This window comes from Schistocerca serialis, chromosome 3 (genome assembly GCF_023864345.2).
Source record: "Schistocerca serialis cubense isolate TAMUIC-IGC-003099 chromosome 3, iqSchSeri2.2, whole genome shotgun sequence".
NCBI classification, from domain to species: domain Eukaryota; kingdom Metazoa; phylum Arthropoda; class Insecta; order Orthoptera; family Acrididae; genus Schistocerca; species Schistocerca serialis.
The window spans coordinates 291,665,156-291,689,377 of record NC_064640.1 but is presented as its reverse complement, the minus strand read 5'-3'; positions in this window follow the sequence as shown (position 1 = coordinate 291,689,377).

The following is a 24,222-nucleotide window of genomic DNA, read 5'->3' as shown; positions in this document are numbered from 1 at the left end:
CGCGGATAAGCTACTACGAACGTCTTAGTGAACGCATTATTGTAGCACTCATGTGGATGACCTCACACTTTTCGTTATTTAGTGTCAACAGCCAATTTTCACACCATTCAGATATATTTTCTAAATCGTTTTGCAGGTTTTTTTTTATCTTCTGATCATTTTATTAGTCGATAAACGCCAGCCTCATCTGCAAACAACCTAAGATGGCTGCTCAGATTGTCTCCCAAATCGTTTATATCGATAAGGAACAGCAAAGGGCTTATAACACTATGTTTGAGAACGCTAGAAATCTCTTCTGTTTTACTCGATGACTTTCCGTCAGTTACTAATAACTGTGACCTCTCTGACAGGAAGTCACTAATCCAGTCATATAACCGAGACGATATTCCATAAGCACGCAATATTACTACAAGTTGCTTGTGTGGTACCGTATCAAAAGCCTTATGGATTTCCAGAAATACTGAATCGATTTAAAATCCATTGTCAATAGCACTCAACGCTTCGTGTGAATAGAGAGCTAGTTGTGTTTCACAAGAACGATGTTTTCTAAACCCATGTTGACTGTGTGTCAATAGACCGTTTTCTTCGAGGTAATTCATAATGTTCGAACACAATATATGTTCCAGAATCCTGCTGCATATCAACGTTAACGATATGGGCCTGTAATTTAGTGAATTACTTCTCTTACCTTTCTTGAATATTGGTGTAACCTGTGCAACGTTCCGGTCTGTGGATACGGATTTTTCATTGTGCGAACGGTTGTTAAGTATGGGGCTAATGCATCAGCATACTCTGTAAGGAACCTAATTGATATACAGTCTGGACCAGAAGACTTGCTTTTATTAAGTGATTTAAGTTGCTTACTACTCCGAGGATATTCACTTCTACGTTACTCATTTTGGCAGCTGTTCTTGATTCGAATTCTGGAATATTTACTTCGTCTTCTTTTGTGAAGGCATTTCGGAAGGAAGTGTTTAGTAACTCTGCTTTGGCAGCACTGTCTTCGATATTATCTCTATTACTATCGCGCAGTGAAGGCATTGATAGTTTCTTGCCGCTAACATACTTCACATACGACCAGAATCTCTTGGGATTTTCTGCCAGGTTTCGAGCCAAAGTTTCGTTGTGGAAACTATTATAAGCATCCCACATTGAAGTCCGCGCTAAATTTCGAGCTTCTGTAAAAGATCGCCAATCTTGGGGATTTTGCGTCTGTTTAAATTTGGCATGTTTGTTTCGTTGTTCCTGCAACAGTGTTCTGACCCGTTTTGTTTCCCGAGGAGGATCAGCTCCGTCGTTTGTTAATTTATTTGGCATAAATCTCTCAATTGCTGCCGATACTATTTCGCTGAATTCAAGCCACATTTGGTCTACACTTACATCATTAATTTGGAAGGAGTGGAGTCCGTCTCTCAGAAAGGCGTCAAGTAAATTTTCTGCTTTTTTGAATAGGTATATTATTCGTTTATTTTTGGAGGATATGGGGGTTACAATATGCAATCTCGCTACGACAACCCTGTGTTCACTACTCCCTGTATCCGTTTTGATGCTCGTTATTAACTCAGGATTATTTGTTGCTAAGAAGTCAAGTGTGTTTTCACAACCGTTTACTAACCGCATGGGCTCATGAACTAACTGTTCGATATAATTTTCAGAGAATGCGTTTAGCACAATTTTGGATGATATTTTATACGTACCTCCGGAATTAAACATGTATTTTCGCCAACATATCGAGGGTAAATTAGTTACCACCAACTATAACCGTATGAGACGGGTACGTGTTTGATATCAAACTCCAGCTTTCTTTGAACCTTTCAGCAACCGTATCATCTGAATTGGGAGGTTGGTAATGGGATCCAATTACTATTTTATTCCGGTTGCCAACAATGACCTCTGCCATACTAACTTACAGGAACAATCTACTTCAATTTCGCGACAAGATAAACTACTTCTAACAGCAACAAACACGCCACCGCCAACCGCGTTTAGCCTATCCTTTCGGAACACGGTTAGGTTCTCCGCAAAAATTTCGGCTGAGGTTATCTCCGGCTTTCAGATCAAATGGTTCAAATGGCTCCAAGCACCGTGGGACTTAACATCTGAGGTCATCAGTCCCCTAGGCTTAGAACTACTTAAACCTAACTAATCTAAGGACATCACACACATCCACGCCCGAAGTAGGATTCGAACCTGCGACCATAGCAGCAGACCGGTTCCGGACTGAAGCGCCTAGAACCGCTCGGTCACAACGGCCGGCTATCTCCTGCTTTAGCCAGCTTTCATTGCCTATAGCGATCTGAGCATCAGTGCTTTCTATTAGCGCTTGGAGCTCTGGTAGTTTCCCAACACAGCTACTGTTATACCGATGGTTCCTATATCTCCGTTCTTCCTGTGTTCGGCCTGCACCCTTTGTGGCTGAAGTCCTTCTTGTGCTTTCCCGAGACTCTCTAACCTAAAAAACCGCCCAGTCCACGTCACACAGTCCCTGATACCCGTGTAGCCGCCTCCTGCGTATAGTGGAACCCGAAACCCAACCATCCTTTGGCACAAGTCGAGGAATCTGCAGCCTACACGGTCGCAGAACCAATTGAGCCTCTGATTCAAAACCTCCACTCGGTTCTGTACCAGCGGTCCACATAGGTCCTGTCGATTATGTTGCAAATGGTCAGCTCTGTTTTCATCTTGTAAGCAAGACTAGCATCCTTTACCACTTCTGTTAGCCACTCGAAACCAGAGAGAATCTCTTCTGACCCAAAGTGACACACATCATTGGTACCGACGTGAGCAACGACCTGCAGTTGGCTGCATCCTGTGCTATTCATGGCATCCAGGAGGACCCGTTCCACATCTGGAATGTCTCCAACCGGTATGCACACGGAGTGCACATTGGTTTTCTTTCCCTTCTTGGCAGCCATGTCCCTAACGGGCCTCATAATGCGCCTAACGTTGGAGCTCCCAACTATCAATAATTCCAACATCTGTGATTGTCCGGATCTTGCAAGCTGAGGGGTTTCCTCTGAAACAGGACAGGCGACAGCATCTGGCTCAGCATTAGCGTCAGCCACAGACAGCGCATGGAACCTGTTTGTCAGACAAACCGGGGAGGCCTTACGTGCGGCCGTCTGGGAAGTCCTTCGCCGCCTGCTACGTCCTGGAGCGACATCCCACTCGACCATAGGTGAGGGATCAACCTCAGTGCGAGCAGTAACTGGGCTGTCCACCGGTGACGACCGATCGGAGGACTTGGCCGTGCTGGTTTTCTGTTGGATCCCCACGGCCCACCCATTGCAGCCTCAAGCTGTGTAAACGAAGCCATCACAGCCTGAAGATGAGAACGAAGTGTCACTAACTCGGCTCGCATCTGCATAGAACACTTGCAGTCCCTGTCCATGCTAAAGACCGTGGGTAACTAAACTATGCAGATAAACGGACTATCGGCACGTGCTATGCAACTCTACTGTACACACTGACTAAAACGCAGGAAATGTGTCTAATAAATTAGATTAACTCGCAAAGATTCAAAAACCTAATTATCGAATCACTCGGGTGAAAATAAATAATTCACCCCTGATTAGGAACTTGTTATATGTCACAAAATCGATTTACGTTCCGACGCAAAGGAAAACGCGAAAACCGTGGCTATTAGATATTAAATAAACACGCAGAAGCCCAAGAAGCTAGACTATTAAAGCACACAGATGACATTATAAAATTCGCTCCTGGTTAGGAACTCGTAAAAGGCACAAACTCGGTTACTTCTCCGTTGCTGCTTATGTCGCAACGGGCTGCTGCTGCCTGACTGACTGGCTGGTTAACGCCAACAAGCGGGCACTAGCTTTAAAAACAAACAGAATTCTATTGACTCGCGCTACGGAAATCTACTGTAGACGCTGACGAAAACGCAAGAACTGTGTGTACTAAATTAGACTAACACGCAGACTTATCTTAGAAGATAGATTAAGGAAAGGCAAACATACGTTTCTAGCATTGTAGACTTAGAGAAAGCTTTTGACAATGTTGACTGGAAAACTCTCTTTCAAATTCTGAAGGTGGCAGGGGTAAAATACAGGGAGCGAAAGGCTATTTACAATTTGTACAGAAACCAAATGGCAGTTACAACAGTCGAGGGACATGAAAGGGAAGCAGTGGTTGGGAAGGGAGTGAGACAGGGTTGTAGCCTCTCCCAGATGCTATTCAATCTGTATAATGAGCAAGCAGTAAAGGAAACAAAAGAAAAAATTGGAGTAGGAATTAAAATACACTGAGAAGAAATAAATACTTTGAGATTTGCCGACGACACTGTAATTCTGTCAGAGACAACAAAGCATCTGGAGGAACAGTTGAACGTAATGGATAGAGTCTTGGAAGGAGGATATAAATGAACATCAACAAAAGTACAAAGAGGATAACGGAATGTAGTCGAATGAAATCAGGTGTTGCCGAGGGAATTAGATTAGGAAATGAGACACTTAAAGTATTAGATGAGTTTTGCCATTTGGGAAGCAAAAGAACTGATTATGGTCGAAGTAGAGAGGATATAAAAGGTAGACGCGCAATTCCAAGGAAAGCGTTTCTGAAGAAGATAAATTTGTTAACATAGAGTATAGATTTATGTGTCACAAAGTATTTTTTGAAAGTGTTTGTACGGAGTGTAACCATGATTGAAAGTGAAACATGGACGACAAATAGTTTAGACAAGAAGAGAATAGAAGCTTTCAAAATGTGGTGCTACAGAAGAATGCTGAAGATTAGATGGGTACATCACGTAACTAATGAGGAGGTACTGAACAGAATTGGGGAGAAATTTGAGGTGTAACGTGACTAGAAGAAGGGATCGATTGGTAGGACATGTTCCGAGGCATCAAGGGAGCACCAGTTTAGTATTGGAGGGAGACCAAGAGATGAATATACTAAGCTGATTCAGAAGGATGTAGGTTGCAGTAGTTACTCGCAGATGAAGAAGCTTGCACAGGATAGAGTAGCATGGAGAGCTGCATCAAACACGTCTCTGGGCTGAAGTAAGACCACAACAACAGTACCAACGATGTCCGAAATGGAATGTCCCATGCGTCTGCCTCGAACGGCGTTCAAAGTCTGTTAATTGCCGTCGTGCGGCCATAATCATGTCGGAAACCCTTTCACAACGCTGCTGACTAATTTGAAGGGCAGTAAAAGGTGCAAACATGTAACTCTTTTGTATCGTTGTGAATAAATAGTTGCCACTATTTAAGTTCTAACCCTCGTATTTGTATGGAGTGTAGCCATGTATGGACGTGAAACATGGACGATAAACAGTTTAGACACGAAGAACATAGAAGCTTTTGAAATGTGGTTCTACAGAATAATACTGAAGTTTAGATGGATAGATCACGTAACTAACAAGGAGGTACTGAATAGAAACGGGGAGAAAAGTAATTTGTGGCACAACTTGACTAGAAGAATGGATCACATTCTGAGGCATCAAGGCATCACCAATTTGGTATTGGAGGGAAGCGTGGGGGGTAAAAAAATAATAGAGGTAGATCAAAAGATGAATACAGTAAGCAGGTTCAGAAGGGTGTAAGTTGCAGTAGTTAGTCGGAGATGAAGAGGCTTGCACAAAATAGAACAATATACAGAGCTGCATCAAACCAGTCTTTGGACTGAAGACCTCAACAACAACAACAATACCTCCAGGTGCACGTGGCGAGAGCAATCCATTAACGTGTATTCTTCCCTGGACTGCAGGTAAGTGATGAATTATGGACACGTGGACGCAAAACGGTAAGTTTATAGTGACAGGCGCCATAAATTTAGTGGTGCAGTTACGACTGAGCAGAAAACATCAGGTAGTAAATTATGTGACATATTTACGCGAAGACTATTAGATGCAGAGAAAAAAATAACTAGAACTCTGAAGTTGGTACGTATTGTGGCCCCAGTGATCACAATATGTGCACTTATACCCCTAACACATTGTATAATGTTTCTTGACGAATAGTGAGTTATCAGTGCAAGATGTTGACTATACAGAAAAATCGCATTTCATTATGTTTTTGTGAATAAAATGAGAAACACAAAGGCAGAAAGGCAAAGATCCCAGGTCCGAATTCCGGTCAACCACACAGTTTTAATCTGCCAGGAAGTTTCAAATGAGAAACACTTGTAACATAAATACAAGTAATGATACTCCGTTGCACAAGTAAAAATATCAGAATTTAAAAAAATAAGTTTGCTCAGGTTGGGACACTTTTTGATTTGTAGGACTTGGTATGGGAAAGGAAGTGGGACAGAAACTGCAGTCTGTTTCTTCTTAATTTATCAACGGATGTTTCTGCTCACATTCCGACTTTTGGTGCTAGAGGTGATAAATCAGAAATATTGTCGTTCCGAAAACTTGTAGCCGGCCGCTGTGACCGAGCGGTTCCAGGCGCTTCAGTCTGGAACCGCGCGACCGCTACGGTCTCAGGTTCGAATCCTGCCTCGGGCTTGGATGTATGTGATGTCCTTAGGTTACTTAGGTTTAAGTAGTTCTAAGTTATAGGGGACTGATGACCTCAGAAGTTAAGTCCCATAGTGCTCAGAGCCATTTGATCCATTTTTGAAATCTTGTACAGAATTTTGTGCCAGAGATTTTGATGGTGCTATTTATAATATACACTTATGAGGCAAAACATTATGATCACTGCCCACCGCTAGGCTGGATGCCGCCTGGTGGTGTTACTGGCACATGACACGGTAATAAAAGTATGTAGACGGAGCAGACACGGACGGCGGATCACCCTAGCGAAGATACGGGCGGCAAATGAGGAAATCCCTCGAAATAAGCGACTTATTATTAAGCAGGGCCTGTGAACGAGTATCTTTAAAACGGCGAAGCTGGTCGAATGTTCACGTGCTACTATCGTGAGCATTTACGGAAAGAGGTAGGACACTGAAGCTGCCACTAAGCGCTAAATGGTTGGATCTCCACGACTCTTCACATAATATGGGGTTCGGAGGCTTGTCTGCTCTGTAAAGCAGGGTACATGGTGATCTGTGGCATCTCTGGTGAAAGAGCACAATAATGGTGCATGCACAAGTGTTTTAGAGGACACTGTTCATCGTACGTTGTTGAACATGGAACTCCACAGCAGACCACCCCTACGTGTTCACATGCTGACCAAACGACATCGTCGATTACGATTTCAGCGGGCACGGGACCATTGGGATTCGACCGTCGATCAATGGAAACATGTCGGCTCTTGGTATGACTCACATTTTTGCTACACTAAGTTGATGGTCGCCTCCACAAACGCCGTCATCGAGGTGAACCGCGACTCGAAACGTGCAGTTCATCACGGACTCAGGCTAGTGGAATCAGTATTATGATATGGGAGACATTCTCCTCCGCTTGCATAGGACCTGTGGTAGTGATGGAAGACATGCTGACAGCTGAGAACCACCTACATCCGTTCATACTCGATGTCTTCCCCGGCGGCGATGTCAATTTTCAGCAGTGTAATTGTGCACTCACGTTGATGTCTCGGCGACAAAATTCGCCTGATGTAAATCCTATGGAACCAATATGAGTCGCCGTCGGGCACTATCACCGATAAGCTAATCAGCGGCCCGTTACTTGCGCGAATTACATGACCTGTGAGTAGACAAATATTGCCATATGCCTCCGCGAACCTACCAAAAAACTGTCGGATCTCTGATACACAAAATCAGTGATGTATTTCATTCCAAAGACGGACAAAGAAGCTTTTAAGCAGGTGGTCATGATGTTTTGGCTTATCAGTGTGCACTTTTAGATTGCGAGTGGCTACTAGTGGAGCATGCTCGAAACGCTGAGACGCTGTTCCTGTGATTGCTACCGCAGGACGGTGTTGCAAATGAAGATGCTAGTGGTGATGGGTCTGTTGTCCATGAAGTTAAAGGCACATAGCAGAGAGATAGTTGAGGTCCTGGTGATGGAACAATTCTGAACACTAGAGCGTTAAATCTCCAAGTGATGTTGGTGGTTACTATCAGTGGGGGTGTGAAGGCTTGCAGCTCTCCTCTTACTCCCTTACCAACGGCGAAAGAAATACTATTCCAACTGCAAAATGTTTAATGCACTGATGATGTTCAGTTGAACTAGGGGTAGCGTTTGTAATGCCACAGAAAAATTCGAAGCAATGACACACAATACATATGACTACTGACTGTAGTCTATAGTACTATAGCATCAACTGCTTGTGACATCATTGTGTGACGTAGCACAAGAGTACTTTGGTGTATTGCTGACCGCTTGAGACCATTGTATGGCCATAGCTTTTCTGATTTTATAAAGTGAATAAGTGCCACCATTTATGCCACGTACACAGCAGGTTTGGCTGGCCTACAAGTATCTTTACTGTATGCAAACGATGCAATGCAATACTGTGCGTGCTATCGCGCCACTTCCATGGAGGAGTTTAGTCACATAATAAGAAGTTTAATCTGCAACAAGAAAGGATTTGTTATTTTCATGGTGCATTTTAAAGAGTTTTAAATAATGGAATTTATGCTCATTTATCTGGTTTTTGCCAGTCGGTGGTTTTATCGTAACTTAATTACGTTTTAATATGGGGGTGTGCTCTCACCAGTTTGCACTGAGAATGTGAGTTGAGTTGTGTACTAAGAAGTTTGATCTGTAAAGAGAAAGGATTTGTTATTTATTGTGATGTACCTTAGAAACGTTTCAAAAAATTCATTTTGCTCATTCCATCTGGTTTTCACCAATCGGCTTTGCTGAACGTTTCAGTATTGGATGTGTTGACGCACTAGTTACGCTATGTATTTAATTTGTAACAAAAATAAATGTAATTCTTGCTCATTAGTGCACAGTACGTGAAACTATGTAAATCTGTTGTAAATGGCTTGTCGCTTCAATACTTGATGTGTTGTCGCACTTGTTGTACTATGAATTCAATTTGTGACAAAAATAAGTGGTAATTTTTGCTCATTTTAGCACAGTATGTAAAACTATGTAAATCTGTTGTAAATGCTTTTTCTATGAGTGATTTATTGTATGCTGATTGTTTGACCCTACTTTTTAGTCTTTGAACATAGTGCTGCACGTTATGGCTATGGGTTATTATAATTAAATGTAATTTTTGGTCAATCTATCTAAAACTGTTTTACTATGTTTTATATGAAAGTAAGACACCTCTCTTCTCCATTAGAGGACTGAATATAAACTAACGTGTTACTGTTGATATGATCTGTTTAGGAGGCAGTCGTCTTGTAAATTGGCAGGTTAATGTACACTCCTGGAAATGGAAAAAAGAACACATTGACACCGGTGTGTCAGACCCACCATACTTGCTCCGGACACTGCGAGAGGGCTGTACAAGCAATGATCACACGCACGGCACAGCGGACACACCAGGAACCGCGGTGTTGGCCGTCGAATGGCGCTAGCTGCGCAGCATTTGTGCACCGCCGCCGTCAGTGTCAGCCAGTTTGCCGTGGCATACGGAGCTCCATCGCAGTCTTTAACACTGGTAGCATGCCGCGACAGCGTGGACGTGAACCGTATGTGCAGTTGACGGACTTTGAGCCAGGGCGTATAGTGGGCATGCGGGAGGCCGGGTGGACGTACCGCCGAATTGCTCAACACGTGTGGCGTGAGGCCTCCACAGTACATCGATGTTGTCGCCAGTGGTCGGCGGAAGGTGCACGTGCCCGTCGACCTGGGACCGGACCGCAGCGACGCACGGATGCACGCCAAGACCGTAGGATCCTACGCAGTGCCGTAGGGGACCGCACCGCCACTTCCCAGCAAATTAGGGACACTGTTGCTCCTGGGGTATCGGCGAGGACCATTCGCAACCGTCTCCATGAAGCTGGGCTACGGTCCCGCACACCGTTAGGCCGTCTTCCGCTCACGCCCCAACATCGTGCAGCCCGCCTCCAGTGGTGTCGCGACAGGCGTGAATGGAGGGACGAATGGAGACGTGTCGTCTTCAGTGATGAGAGTCGCTTCTGCCTTGGTGCCAATGATGGTCGTATGCGTGTTTGGCGCCGTGCAGGTGAGCGCCACAATCAGGACTGCATACGACCGAGGCACACAGGGCCAATACCCGGCATCATGGTGTGGGGAGCGATCTCCTACACTGGCCGTACACCACTGGTGATCGTCGAGGGGACACTGAATAGTGCACGGTACATCCAAACCGTCATCGAACCCATCGTTCTACCATTCCTAGACAGGCAAGGGAACTTGCTGTTCCAACAGGACAATGCACGTCCGCATGTATCCCGTGCCACCCAACGTGCTCTAGAAGGTGTAAGTCAACTACCCTGGCCAGCAAGATCTCCGGATCTGTCCCCCATTGAGCATGTTTGGGACTGGATGAAGCGTCGTCTCACGCGGTCTGCACGTCCAGCACGAACGCTGGTCCAACTGAGGCGCCAGGTGGAAATGGCATGGCAAGCCGTTCCACAGGACTACATCCAGCATCTCTACGATCGTCTCCATGGGAGAATAGCAGCCTGCATTGCTGCGAAAGGTGGATATACACTGTACTAGTGCCGACATTGTGCATGCTCTGTTGCCTGTGTCTATGTGCCTGTGGTTCTGTCAGTGTTATCATGTGATGTATCTGACCCCAGGAATGTGTCAATAAAGTTTCCCCTTCCTGGGACAATGAATTCACGGTGTTCTTATTTCAATTTCCAGAAGTGTATTTTTGGAGCGGGGGCTGCCACACTTCTTCGTTTTGAGTTGTAGTAGACATGTAACTTTTTAGGCACTGGACGTAATTATGTGTTATGCATAACACTATAACTACTTAGCGTAGCTCATGCAACTGTAACGTGTCGTGCAGGTGACGTCGTGTCATGTCGTAACACATAGCGCTTTGGCGTAATTCGACCCACTGGAGATCAATGAGTGGTCTTAGCGAAAGAATCTTTGGCACTGTAGGCTTCTGAAGTCTATATTAAGTTAAGGAAAGAAAAATAATATATTGCTCAGTCAGTAAACATTTCATCTTGGACGAGTGCCATTGCCAGCGGCCACTAGGGTTTGACCTGGTAACCATTAGTGACTCTGCACACTAGTTCTCTAATGTCCGTTCTATGTGGTCTATTAATGTTTTTGAGTCGGCCATAGTGCCACTTTCATCAGTGCAGGAGCCGTTTTTGTAGATTATCGCCTGTATTGTCACAGTTACGATACGGTATGTAACTAATAAAGCAACTCGTAAAACTAAATAACATGACAAATTTGTATACCTTGCATGCATACTAGTGTACTACAATTGTATTGCAAATATGTGCCACCTTTGTATAAAATTTCCATGTCAACTGTAATTTTCTTTGTTGGATGTTTTGAAAATGGACGCAGGTGTCCGAAACTAGCCATGATCAAGAAATAAAAAGTATACTTCTCAATGCAACTTATGACGTAGCTACAACCATTTACTTCAATTATAAAACAAGTTGCGGGTCTATTTTTTCACCTACAGCATGCTAAAAGTTCGCACACAATAATTTTCATTCTCTTCTTTTTCAGTTTACTGTATAATTTAATTTGAAGTATCTCAGTACACGCGCCAAAGTGTTATAAAAGTACAAATCTCTACTATCTGTTACTGCTATGTGGAAATAATTTAATTTTTGTATTGTCTTTGCAAAATGATAATTTTTTATTATTTTTATGTTACTTTTTCAAGTGTTTTGTTAAAAATTTAAACAACATGCAAATAGTAGAATGTATAGTATGAAAGACAATATTTATTCCTGAAAATTTTGTTAACATTGAGGGTTGTTGAGTGAGAGGACATACTATCATAAGCCGAAAATGTGTGTGAACAGAAGTGGTATGTAATGGCAGGCCTTGCGAAAGAAATATGGATCACCGGAACTAAAGTGTAGAGAGGATGGAAGATTCTGTTTACTGCCTTGGATTATCACTCACAAAAAATGGTTCAAGTGGCTCTGAGCACTATGGGACTTAACATCTGAGGTCATCAGTCCCCTAGAACCTAGAACTACTTAAACCTAACTAACCTAAGGACATCACACACATCCAAGCCCGAGGCAGAATTCGAACCTGCGACCGTAGTGGTCGCGCGGTTCCAGACTGAAGCGCCGAGAACCACTCGGCCACACCGGCCGGCTTATCACTCACAAAATTACACTTCACGCACGACGAGAAAGATGAAAATGCCAATCCATCACTAAAATTACGATGCCTGATTTGATAATGCGCACATCGAATAAGTATCACGAACTTTGTAAAGCGCAGCTCACGAAATTTCTTGAACGATGAAAGAAGTAACTGTTGCATTGACATAAAATGATAATTTTGAGTAGCGATACCTAACTTCATCAGGGCTGTATGACACTAAAATTCATTCTAAATGACCAAACTTTCATTTGCTACAGCTATCAAGTTTTATTAATGTAAGAAGGAGCAGGCTATGAGGAAAGGAGGAAAACTTTAATAAGAGAAGTATGAAGACAACACACAACACGTGGTCTTAGATGTGCATCCGGAATGGGTCCAGCACTAAGTATGAAGTAAGACTTGTTTACATACTGCTGAGGAAAACCCGGTGCTGAAGTGACTAGCGAGGAAACCGCCCTCGGTCAGCATGGTGACTAGCAAACGCTGGCCTACAGCCAGATTGTCTGAGAACGTTCTAGAAGGTTCTGGAGGAATCTCAGTCCTTAGGAATACATTCGGAAGAGTCAGCGGAAAACGATTCAATGGGAGAAACTCGTACAAGAATCACAAAAAACACAGTATATAAGCGGCTAGCGCAGAGAACCTAAAACACTGAAAAGTGGCAGTCAGAAGCAGTCATCATAGCTGAGTCATCGGTGGCAGTGCCACTGCGAGTCTCGAGAGGGAAGACAACAGAGTTTCCGACTATGTCGAACAACAGCTATTATCTTGAGCTCCCTGCCTGTAAATGGAGAATAAGCGTAATAGGATTTGTCCCTAGAAACAATGAGTAATATTTTATATTTTTTATTTGTTAGAATATAAAGAGGAACAAGCATTGTCTTGTACTTGTTTCCCAGTGTGAATAAGGTATCTGACTGTGTAAGTGGTTAACTGTGGTAAGAAGGCGATTAGAACACAGGATGGAAATATTCCGCTGCTGACAGTGATCGAGACAGAAGTACGGCAGCAAGTTTCTAAGAAACCCATGCGATGGATAAAAACGATGGTTAATGGAAAATGAGTCAACAGACAACCCAAAAAAGCAATACACAACGAAAGGAGTTATGTTTTGACACAGTCTGCGTCAGTAGTAGCTGTTGTGTAAGAGCACAAGAGCATGTAAACACCCTAACTTTTGACAGCTCCCGGATTTATTGGGTATTTTTCTTTGAATGCTGTTAAAAGTAATGTAGATGCGGTAATCTGAAATACGCTGCACTAAATCTACTGTGCTGTGCTACATTGCTCCTCTTGACTCGGTGAAACTTGGCATCAGGGTTGCGAACACGCCATCAGTTGTGCACGTTTTAAGGAGCTTTTGCTCATGCCCAACTGGAGTGACGTAATTGCCGTACTTCACTTGACATAAATCTCACAAGATGGTAGCACATTCCTCAGAAATGCCACTTCACTCACTATATAGTAAAATTAGATTGAACATCAGTATGTGTTAACTGAAAGAAAGATCTATTTTGTGGGATTCTTAATGAGATATAGTAAATTAAGTTTTGGATTTTGTCGTAAACTGATATATTTGAGGCGTTGTGAACGATAAGGAACATCACCATGGATTGTGAAACTGTAGCAATTATTCATGGTTCTGACGTCTGTTGATCTTATGGTCAGTCAAGTTTATCTGTACTGTAGGCCCACCTTTTAAGTATATATGAACCTTCACGAAAAGTTGTCTCATTGGTTTCACTGATATTCACTTAAATGTGGGGCTGAAGACGGTGTGCTTTTGGCCCTTATGGCCTCAGTGCCTCATATGTATTCTAGTAAAGTTACCTTGTTGGTAGATAGTAATACTTAAATTTAATCATTTCTCCAAATGGCAGTTTGTGTTTAGAGCTTGTTCTTTACTTTGCATGAATCGGCTTGTAAAAAAATTGGTTATGGTGAGATACATCTGGTAACCGATCTTGGATTATATGAAATGGCCGAGACCAACGCTGAAGACTCAAAACCCAGAAATCCACTACCATGTAGCTATACGAAAAAGTATACACGTCAATATATATTAACACTTAATGTAATTACGATAATGATTATGGACTTATTAAAAAGATAAGCAGTTATAAACAATTATTTGTGCTTTATTTTTGAAATGTATGTTTCAAAGATGATTTTACACAAATAGATCGATATATGATATTATTTTCTTTGTTACATATTGTTAGAGGTAAATCTTTGTCTTTGAGCTGTTAGCAGTACGAGTTTGAAGTTCGAGGATGGAGTATAAGCTATGTGTGTTGTGTTAGCATGGTGGTTGATGTTGATTTCTATTGTGAAGTCGAATGACTGAAATGTAGCTATTAAACAACAGAAAGTCCACCAGAACTCATGTTATTTAACAAAATGAAGCTGAGCATCCTCTCGACCAGTCTAACAAAGTTGCTTTCCGGAATGGACTACTAGCCTAAAAGTTACAACAAAGAAGAATAATTAAAGATGAGTATTATGAAAACCGTTTATTCGAATTCTACCGTTGCTACCTCTCTCTGCAGTGTGTCGCTATCTCAGCGTGCCAAGTGCTGTGAAAATGTGACCAACCGCACAAATGGTTCAAATGGCTCTGAGCTCTACGCGACTTAACTGCTGAGGTCATCAGTCTTCTAGAACTTAGAACTAATTAAACCTAACTAACCTAAGGACATCACACACATCCAAGCCCGAGGCAGGATTCGAACCTGCGACTGTAGCGGTCGCTTGGTTCCAGACTGTAGCGCCCAGAACCGCACGGCCACTCCGGCCGGCCCAACCGCACAAGTCATTAACTTAGATCAAAGTTAATAAATCAACTTTGGGCTACAAGAGGGTGATTACGGTCAGACTGTGGAATGTCAACCTGAACTCTGTTGAATCCGTTTTAAGTGCTTGCAGTAAAGAAAAGTGCCACGAAGAGTTAGCCACAAAGGAATTAGGGCCAACCAGACGAGGTCCGTTGTCTGAGAAGGTGACGAAATCAAATAAGTATGACTACAAGCGAACATTTAACAAATAAGTGCATAATAAGTGTAAGTTGTCGTGTGAATGAAACGTAAGAATGTCTGATTTTCAGCCCAGAAGGTAATTCGTTAACTAATACATGTATTAGGGATCTTGTACATTTGCACTACAAAATAAAAAAGCACTAAAACTCCCACTTACACAAAAATGTGAAATGGATTGTAGTGAAAGCTGAAACATTTTTTTCGTTTTTTCCATAAACCATTCAAAATTATGAACAAAAAAAAAACAAAATTCCACACACTATGCATATTAATATTACTATTATTAGTATCATTATTATTATTATTATTATTAGTGACAGTTGCTGAAGTTGTATAAATATGTTGATAAACATAACTGTTATACAACAGATCATATTAATTTCACACTCTCATACTTATACGAATAGAAAAATTTGTGAACACGCGGAATGTATGCTTACAAGCCTTCACTGATCTGTGAGCCCAGCTGCAAATAAAGTGCGAATGAATAATAACGGTAGATGTCAAAAAGCATCTACAGATAGGAGATGAAGTCCCACAGAAGAAAGAGGTAAAATGAACGACTGTACATCACAGGATGAAGGAGAATTAAGATATGCAAATCAATGGCAAGTCATAGGATAAAGAGTGATGAATTACTGTAAGGTACAATAGTGTGGCACCAGAAAGTGTCATGAGAATAAGTCCTATGGAAGAAAACACTTTAAAGATACGTGTAGATATAGGGTCAAATCCCATTAATAAAAAAGAAGTGATTATTCACGAACTTGAAGTAATGACAGGTGTGTATATAACCGAATCCATGGCACGAATAAAGCAAGTTAAATGTATTTTGAGTATACTGAAGTTGAATAAGACTGAGAGTAATCTCAGAGCACTGAAAGTATTGGGCAATCTTGTAGGGAGCGTGACATCAATACGAGCAGTACAGGAGGCAATGAACGGTATGGGATATTTGTGACATTTCATGAACCGGGACCATAGTATTTTATTTCTGTATTTAATACAACGCCACATTGAAACCCTGGTCACATATCGTTTGAGTTAAAAGTTTGAGAGAAAAGTAAATGTTCAAGGAGTCTTGCAGAAAGAGGAAAGAACTGTTAACCGTAATTATTATGGTTACGTATATCAGTTGAGAACTAGAAAATAAGATGCATACCGAATAGCACAAGAAAGGATAAAAGAAGCAAAAGGAAGCAGTAACACTCACTATGAGATGATTGGGAATCCAAGAGTATTTACGACAGATGAAAGTACATGTACACCAACTGGAGTCATATTACTAGGTGACAGGAAAAGTCGACAGGAAACAATAACTTGGAGAATTGTGAGTTACGTGAACCTCAGAGTGTTTGATGAGAAATTATATCGTGTGATATTGTAGCCTACCAGTGCTGCCAGAGCCAGCACCTCGAAGATTCTTGCAAGAACCGCGAGTAGCGCTTTGAACATCTTTATCTGCGGAGAACTTTCTGACCACTGACCAATGAAGACCGCCAGGATGGTGTTGCACGTGGCAGGAACCTGGGCGCCGGTCTTCTAGTCGAGAGTACTTCTGTGTGGCTAGTTGGTATTGAACGTTATACCAAGTTGTCGATACTTAGCTCTACCGGCAAACAGTCAGTGTACTTAGACGCATGCCCATGTCAGGACTCTGATTATAGCTAGTCACATCCACCCGAAGTTGTCAATACTGGAGCAGTTTTTCAACAACAAATTGATTTAAAGCGCACTTGTGTCAAGTAATCTTTCGCCAGCCTATACATTTATCGTTACCAACTAGGACATAAGATTGGCTCCTCGGGACATAACGGTTGCCAACACGCATCATAACATAGAGAGAGACCCAAGTAATAAACAAGCACATCCAATAGTGCAGAGAGAGATTAAGCAAATTAAATATCAGAAGACCGAATATAACCTTATAAGTAATGAAAATCGTAGTAATATAGCCAGATTATGGTAACAGTGTGTGGGTTGAAGCACACAGTAAACTATATCGTGACTAATGAGCAAAAGTGGTATGAATTTGTTAGAACCGTTATTACATATTGACTAAAGATGACGGATACAAGACAAACGAGAGTACCCATTTTCGTTACCATCAATAAACAGATAATATTATTAGATTCACTATTTAAAGAATATTAAGTACTGTGTACCAACAGTTAGTAAGTTCCATTAGGCACACACAAAAAGAGACTCTAGCACCACATATCATGAATCCAATAAAGATATTTGTCGTTGATTCAAGATTATGTTAAAAATATAAGATTTCCATTTCCCATACCCTTCCCAGAAGCATATGGATGCATTCTTCTAAAAATAATGGATTTAGACGCATTCAGGTCAGATATTATATTAGGGTATGTCATTAGCATAGAGCGGTGCACACCCACCAGCAACAAGACAAGGTAGAGGGAAATACATTTGAATACAGCCAGAAAAAAGTATTTACTGTTAAATAATTCTAAGAACTTGTATGCTAAACTCTTGGCACATCAATTAGAATGTGAAGTGATTGCTATGGCAACATATACAGTAAATAAACTAATGTAATGTTGTCCATGGCCGACCAGGATGTATGTGATGTCAAACTATTATACAGTAAGAACATTCCAAGGAATTTCGTCCAGCAGTTAATCACCTCTGAAAAAAGTTTGACACATCTCACTGATAACAAGTAGCTGTATATAAGGCCAAAGGAAGAAAGTATGACGGTTTTGTGCTAGGAATAGGCTTCCAGAGATATTCACCTACAAGTTGTGGGACTGTTAACGTTATTCACAAACTGCAAAGGCTATGAATCGTGGGTATACACCCAGTCAAGTAGAACAATACAGACGAATATCACTAGAAGAAACATTGTAACTAGTACTATAATGGAAATCGGTGGTTGTGAAGAACTGGAGAACAAGTTAAACACATCAGGGTACTACTAGAATTACCATTAAGGCTTGTAGTTTCCAGGTTAGATGACCAAAGGGTGACTGGGAAAAGATTAGAGACTGGATCAGCTGTCTGATAAGCAATAAAGGCAAATAGATCGTGAGAGAAGAGTCCAGCACTATTCTACAGTGACATATCTAGGCTTAATATTAACTGTAGTATTGTTGCTCAGTTTGGAGACACGTCATGCGGTAATAACTAAAATGAATAGTTAACACAAAAAACTTATTATATCACAGATAATTGACGATACCCAAGAGGGGGCAAGTGGCCCTTCTTGGCTCTCCTTGTAGACTCCTATGATTATAGGTACTGTTGTTACATAAGTACGAATGAAACTCTGAGCCATTCTAAAGTCTAACACATTAAAATGTACAAGTTTTTCGTAATTACTATGCTGTTTAAGCCATCTTTCTATTATTTTAAGTTTTTGTTATGTCAGATGCTGTAGTTCCACTCTACATCTACAGCTACATCTAGACCCTGCAATCCACATGAAGTGCATAGCAGAGGGTACGTCCCATTTTACTAATTATTAGGGTTTCTCCGCATTCCATTCACATTTGCAGTGCGGGAAGAGTGATTGTTTGAGTGCCTCTGTGCATACAGTGATTATTCTAATCTTGTCCTCACGACCACTATGTGAGCGATACATAGGTGGTTGTAGTATATTCCTACAGTCCTCTTTTAAAGCCCTTTCTTGAAACGTTGTTAATAAAGTTTCACAGGATATCTTCAAGACTCTTCAAGTTCAGTATCTCTGTGACACTACCACAGATCAAACAAACCTGTGACGATTCGTGCTGCCCTTCTCTGTATATGTTCAAAATCCCCAGTTTGTCCTATTTGGAATGGGTCCATCACACATGAGCAATAATCTAGAAGCACGAGTGATTTGTGAGCAATCCCTTTGTAGATTGATTTCACTTCCCCACTACTCTACCAATAAACCGAAGTCTGCCACCTGCTTTACCCACGATTGACCCTGTGTGATCATTCCATTTCATGTCCCTACAAAGTGTTACATCTGGGTATATGTATGACGTGGCCGATTCAAACGGTGACGCATTGATATAATAGTTGTAGGATGTTACATTTTTTCGTTTTGTGAACTGCACAGTTTTACATTTCTAGGTTTATACTACAGCTGCGTAGATCAACGTACCTTTTTTGTTAAATGTACGAGGGTAATCCCAAAAGTAAGGTCTCCTTTTTTTTTATAAGTACATAGACTTGTTTATTTCTACAATGGTTTACATCAGTTTACAGCTTGAACATTTAGCTAATTTTTGACATAATCACCATTTCTGTCGATGCATTTTTGTAGACGCTGTGGCAGTTTTTGTATGCCGATGTCATACCAGCTCACCGCCATGCTGCGAAGAAGGATGCCGCCACTGGCGTGATTGTTTCTTGGTCTCAGGTGTAAAGTGGTATGTCCAGGTTTCGCCACCCGTGACAATGGAGTCTAGAAAGTTGACCTGTTCGGCTGCAAGGCGGTGAAGAAATGAGCGGGAAGCATCAACTCGTTGGCGCATGTGGTCGTCAGTCAGCATGCGTGGCATCCATCTTGCGCACACCTTACGGTAGTTCAGTGTTTCCGTTAAAATTCTCTGAGCGGTGCTTCGGGAAACCGCAGAAACCAACATGCCGAGATCATCCGCCCATCTTCATGCGTACTTTGCTCAACCTTAAACACTGTCTCCTCAGAAGTTGACGGTCTCCCGCTCCTTTGTTCGTTGTGAACTTCGGTCCGACTAGCTGCAAACTCTCTACACCACTTAAGAACATTTTGGACATCCACGCACGACTTACCATACACTTCCGTCAATTGGCGATGGATTTCAGTCGGCCCAGTGCCCTTTGCCTTCAAAAGCCGAATAACTGAGCGCAATTCGCACTTGGAGGTAACATCCAACGGGAGTTCCATTCTCAACGGCTGCCAAGCCAAGATTGAGCGCCTCAGCGCGGCGTGCGCATGTTTACACACAGCGCGTGAAGCACTCTTCATAACAGTGGGACCAACTGCTGCCACACAAACAGAGTTCTGTACTTATAAAAAAATAGGAGACCTTACTTTTGGGATTACCCCCGTATCACCGAAAAGCATCGAAATACTTTGCATTACTAATCGAGTAAATATTTTATTGTTTTACTGTTGTCAGTTTCAAACGCTATATATCAATTTTCATACAACGTAGTCTTTAACTAGGGTAGAAAATTATTATTTACATAGGTTATTTGTTTCTCAGTCTCAGTTAGCCTGTGAGTTTCACCGTGAGTAGTTCCTAAAAAATGTGTTTTGTTATATTTCGCAGATGAATGTATGTCAGTCAGAAGTTTGACATTTTCAAATAGAATTTTATAAAAATCGACACATGAAGCATCCTGAAAATGAGCCTTTGTCCTTAACAGTTTCCTCAGTAAATCTGTTCTTTTCATCAGTCCATAAAGCATTTGTGATAGAGAACAATCTTTCTGCAGCTGCATTAGTGCCCGTTAGAGCTAGCACAAACACAGTAAAGAGCAACAAATTCTTGCAGCAGATATCATGAGATGCAAAGAATTTGAAAATGGTACACCTTATTCAGTTTTATTTAATCAAAGGGTGTATTTTCTTTATTTTTTGGGCATGACAACATTTGTTCTCTGATTGGTTATGCTGCAAATCACTTGGAAACACGCTATTTCAAAATATACAGGAAAGTTATTGAAAACTGGGATAATATAGACCTATATGTATTTCCTCAGGGCAATGGGACACTTAAGATAAATAAAGTGTGTGCCTGTAACATACAGGATTCTGGTCATGCTACGGTACATGAGTGAGAAAGAAAAAGGAATGGTATGGTAAATGACCACAAGTTTCACTTCAACATGGGAGATCTTTGATTTTAAATTTAAAAAATCTGCGAGCTAGATGTGAACAGTAGCATGGCAATCACACATTTTAATTTAAACCCAAGAACATCAAAATATAAGTGTAAGTCACAGAAACATAATGCACCACATCCCAATCATATTGTGCAATTTACCCACTGTAGCTGACCACTCAAAGAAAAAAACTATGTACTGGCTGATATATTAATTACCTTCAAAGTTAATAGTTACTGTATCTTGTGATGAATAAAAAATTGTGATGATGTGATCTTTCTGAATGTGCCTATCTTTTGGAGTTCTATGAAAGTCTTTCTGTGGAATTTTTAAGTATTTCATTCGATGTAGTTCCTCACTTTTCAGATTACGCATTAGAAAACCCATATTCTAGGAAGGGGGAAAATCCGTGTAGTCACAAATTTTTGTACAGAGGTAGGAGGGAGTATCATGAGAAACTTACTAAAAATCCTGGGCAGTGGGATATGAGCGTTGGAGCGAGATCTTTTGGGTTTTTCGTGACTACCTCGAAAACTGTGGCATCTAGTGAAAATGTTTATCAGTAAAATATTACATCAAATTAAATTTCCTACAAAGAAGGTCCTATGCATTTTTTCTCTGGGACTAACAGTTTCCATGTTGCAGGGCATGAAAATATCGCAATTAATAAAAATAATGTTTTAGTAATATAACACTGAGATTTATTGTTAAAAGACATGGGATAACAACAAATATTAAAACTGCAAAGAGCATGCAAGTGCAGTAAAACCGTATGAAGGGTTAAATTTTGTTCTGGGGGTGTAATGGGTAGAAAGATGGGAGTAGAGATTAGAAGCATGTGTGAAGGTACGTCTTTGGATTGTGGCCATGCACTTCCCTGCTTTGAAGGTCTGAAAAGCGAATAGCGGGCAGGGGATTCTCCATTCTCTTGTGATGAATAAAAAATTGTGATGATGTGATCTTTCTGAATGTGTCTATCTTTTGGAGTACTATGAAAGTCTTTCTGTGGAATTTTTAAGTATTTCATTCGATGTAGTTCCTCACTTTTCAGATTACGCATTAGAAAACCCGTATTCTAGGAAGGGGGAAAATTCGTGTAGTCCCAAAAACAAACTGCAGTGTGTTTCACAAAGTTATGCCGGACCTTCCGCAGCTCGCTTATGCTTCACTAGAGACACAGTGCACATGCGCTCCTGGTTTAGGGGTAGGGGGCTATTTACCAAAAAGTGTGTTAACACTGCATTGAATACAGGTGTGGGTTCCTAACAATACAAATGCAAGAGAAGCACGTGGACAGATACTGTGTAAATCTCTGCACAGTGTTCTCGAGAAGGCGACTCCCTCCACCACAGGCACTGCTGGCTTTTCTCGTTTTCTGTCACTCACTGTATCTCCCCAGCGCTTCGTGTTCAGTTCTCTTATGGAAGTAGGCAAAATAACTTCACTGAGCTAGTGTTTGTATAGTGAAGTTACTTTCAGTTTATTAGGTGAGTACTTATTTGCGTTTCTTAAGTGAGCTTTCATGTAAATATCTTCCTATAAACATAGGCTGAGTGATATCTAATTTGAAAGTGTGATGTTGTCAGTGACCTACATAGTGTTGGTGGAAGAGTGTGAATTAACGAATGACCACAATGTTAAGGCACTTCTGTTACCATTAATAGTAGAACAAAGTATGTCCTGGAACAGATAATTTATTCAGAATTGCGGCTCGGTTCCCCCATGACATCACCCCTCAAAACCAGGAAAAGGTATAAAATTTCAAATTTAGTCGAGAAATAGATCAACTGGGCTACCCCCACTAACCTAACTCCTTCCACCCGTCCCACCAACTCCTACGACGTCAGCCACCTCCCTCCACCACCACCCCACCCCTGGAAATGGTGGGAAATAGTCTGTGCTCAGTTGCTGGAGAGTAAGGTTAGGTTAGAGTACTTTATTTATTTTCTGTGTACTCCATCGCCCCCCTCCACCCCCTGATTCCACTTTTTCTGAGTTTCAGCTGCTTTTTTGGAGGCACTGTCAGAGGGAAAAAATTTCAGTCATACAGCTAGTGTGGTGTTCATCACTCTTCTGAAACGTTGAGTGGACTTAGTTTATTATTGCTGATGGAGGCAGGAATCTTAAGGCTATTATTTTCTTATTTTTCTCACATATCGTAGCACAGTTCTACAATGGGAAACGTACACTGGTCTCTATGCACAGACAGGAAAAATGTGAACAATTACACATCTAAAAGTTCATGGCATATTTCGAAACCTCACAAAAGATTGAAAAAAAAAAGACTTAGAAGATCGGATATCTAAAAATTTCACCTAAAATTCGAAGTACTGTCCTGCAGCCAATAAAAATGTCTGGAATTTTAGATCTGCTGGTCTGGAGGTGCTCTAAAGCCACAATGGCAGATGGAAGACAGTATCCCACCTATCTGAACCAGAAGACAAGCCAGATGAGGGTCCTCTGCGTGGATCTGCCTCTGAACACTCGAACAAAGAAGACATCACATAACTCTCTGAAATCACAGATATTTCTGTTCATGCCTCATTCTGCCCCTTTCTTGTTCCAAAAGCTCGCTGTGTATGTGCAATGTGCTCAGTTGATGAAATTCTGGTGCCAAACAGGGAGGAATCTAATAACTGTATTATCTGCAAGCTTTCAGCCAAAGACTGTGTCTGTAGCCTCCTGCATGAGGATTGGAAGGAGATTATAATATTGGGGTGTAAGGAGAATATTTTTCAGGAAATATTGGTGATGCAATGGGACAGTTTCAAAATGCATTTCCCAACTAGTGCAGATGGTTCCTTATGCTATAACTATCTACTTTTTGAAATGGCATACTCATTGGCCTAAGAGACGTTTGTGTTCTCTTCAGCAGCCGCGTACCAACTGACTTAGTGTGTAGAACTACCACCAGAGGGCGATTGAGAATGATTTCACCCCCCCCCCCACACACCACTGGAACCAACAGGAATGCATCAATACTCAGCTCCACTCACTCTCCAACCTCAAAGGGATACAAGGCAGACATGGTAACCTGCTGGTCTCAGTCATAGTCACAGCCATGAAGTGACAACAGCAGCTGCGATCTTCACCATCAACTCCCCCCCCCCCCCCCCACGCAGAACAGGAAGAAGTAGAGAAATAAGTACCCAAACATTATTTCCTGCATGGAGTACAGTCTCCCATTCTCTGTTGAGCAGACTTGCTGGGGCAAATCCCCAGTGCTTCTGAATAGAA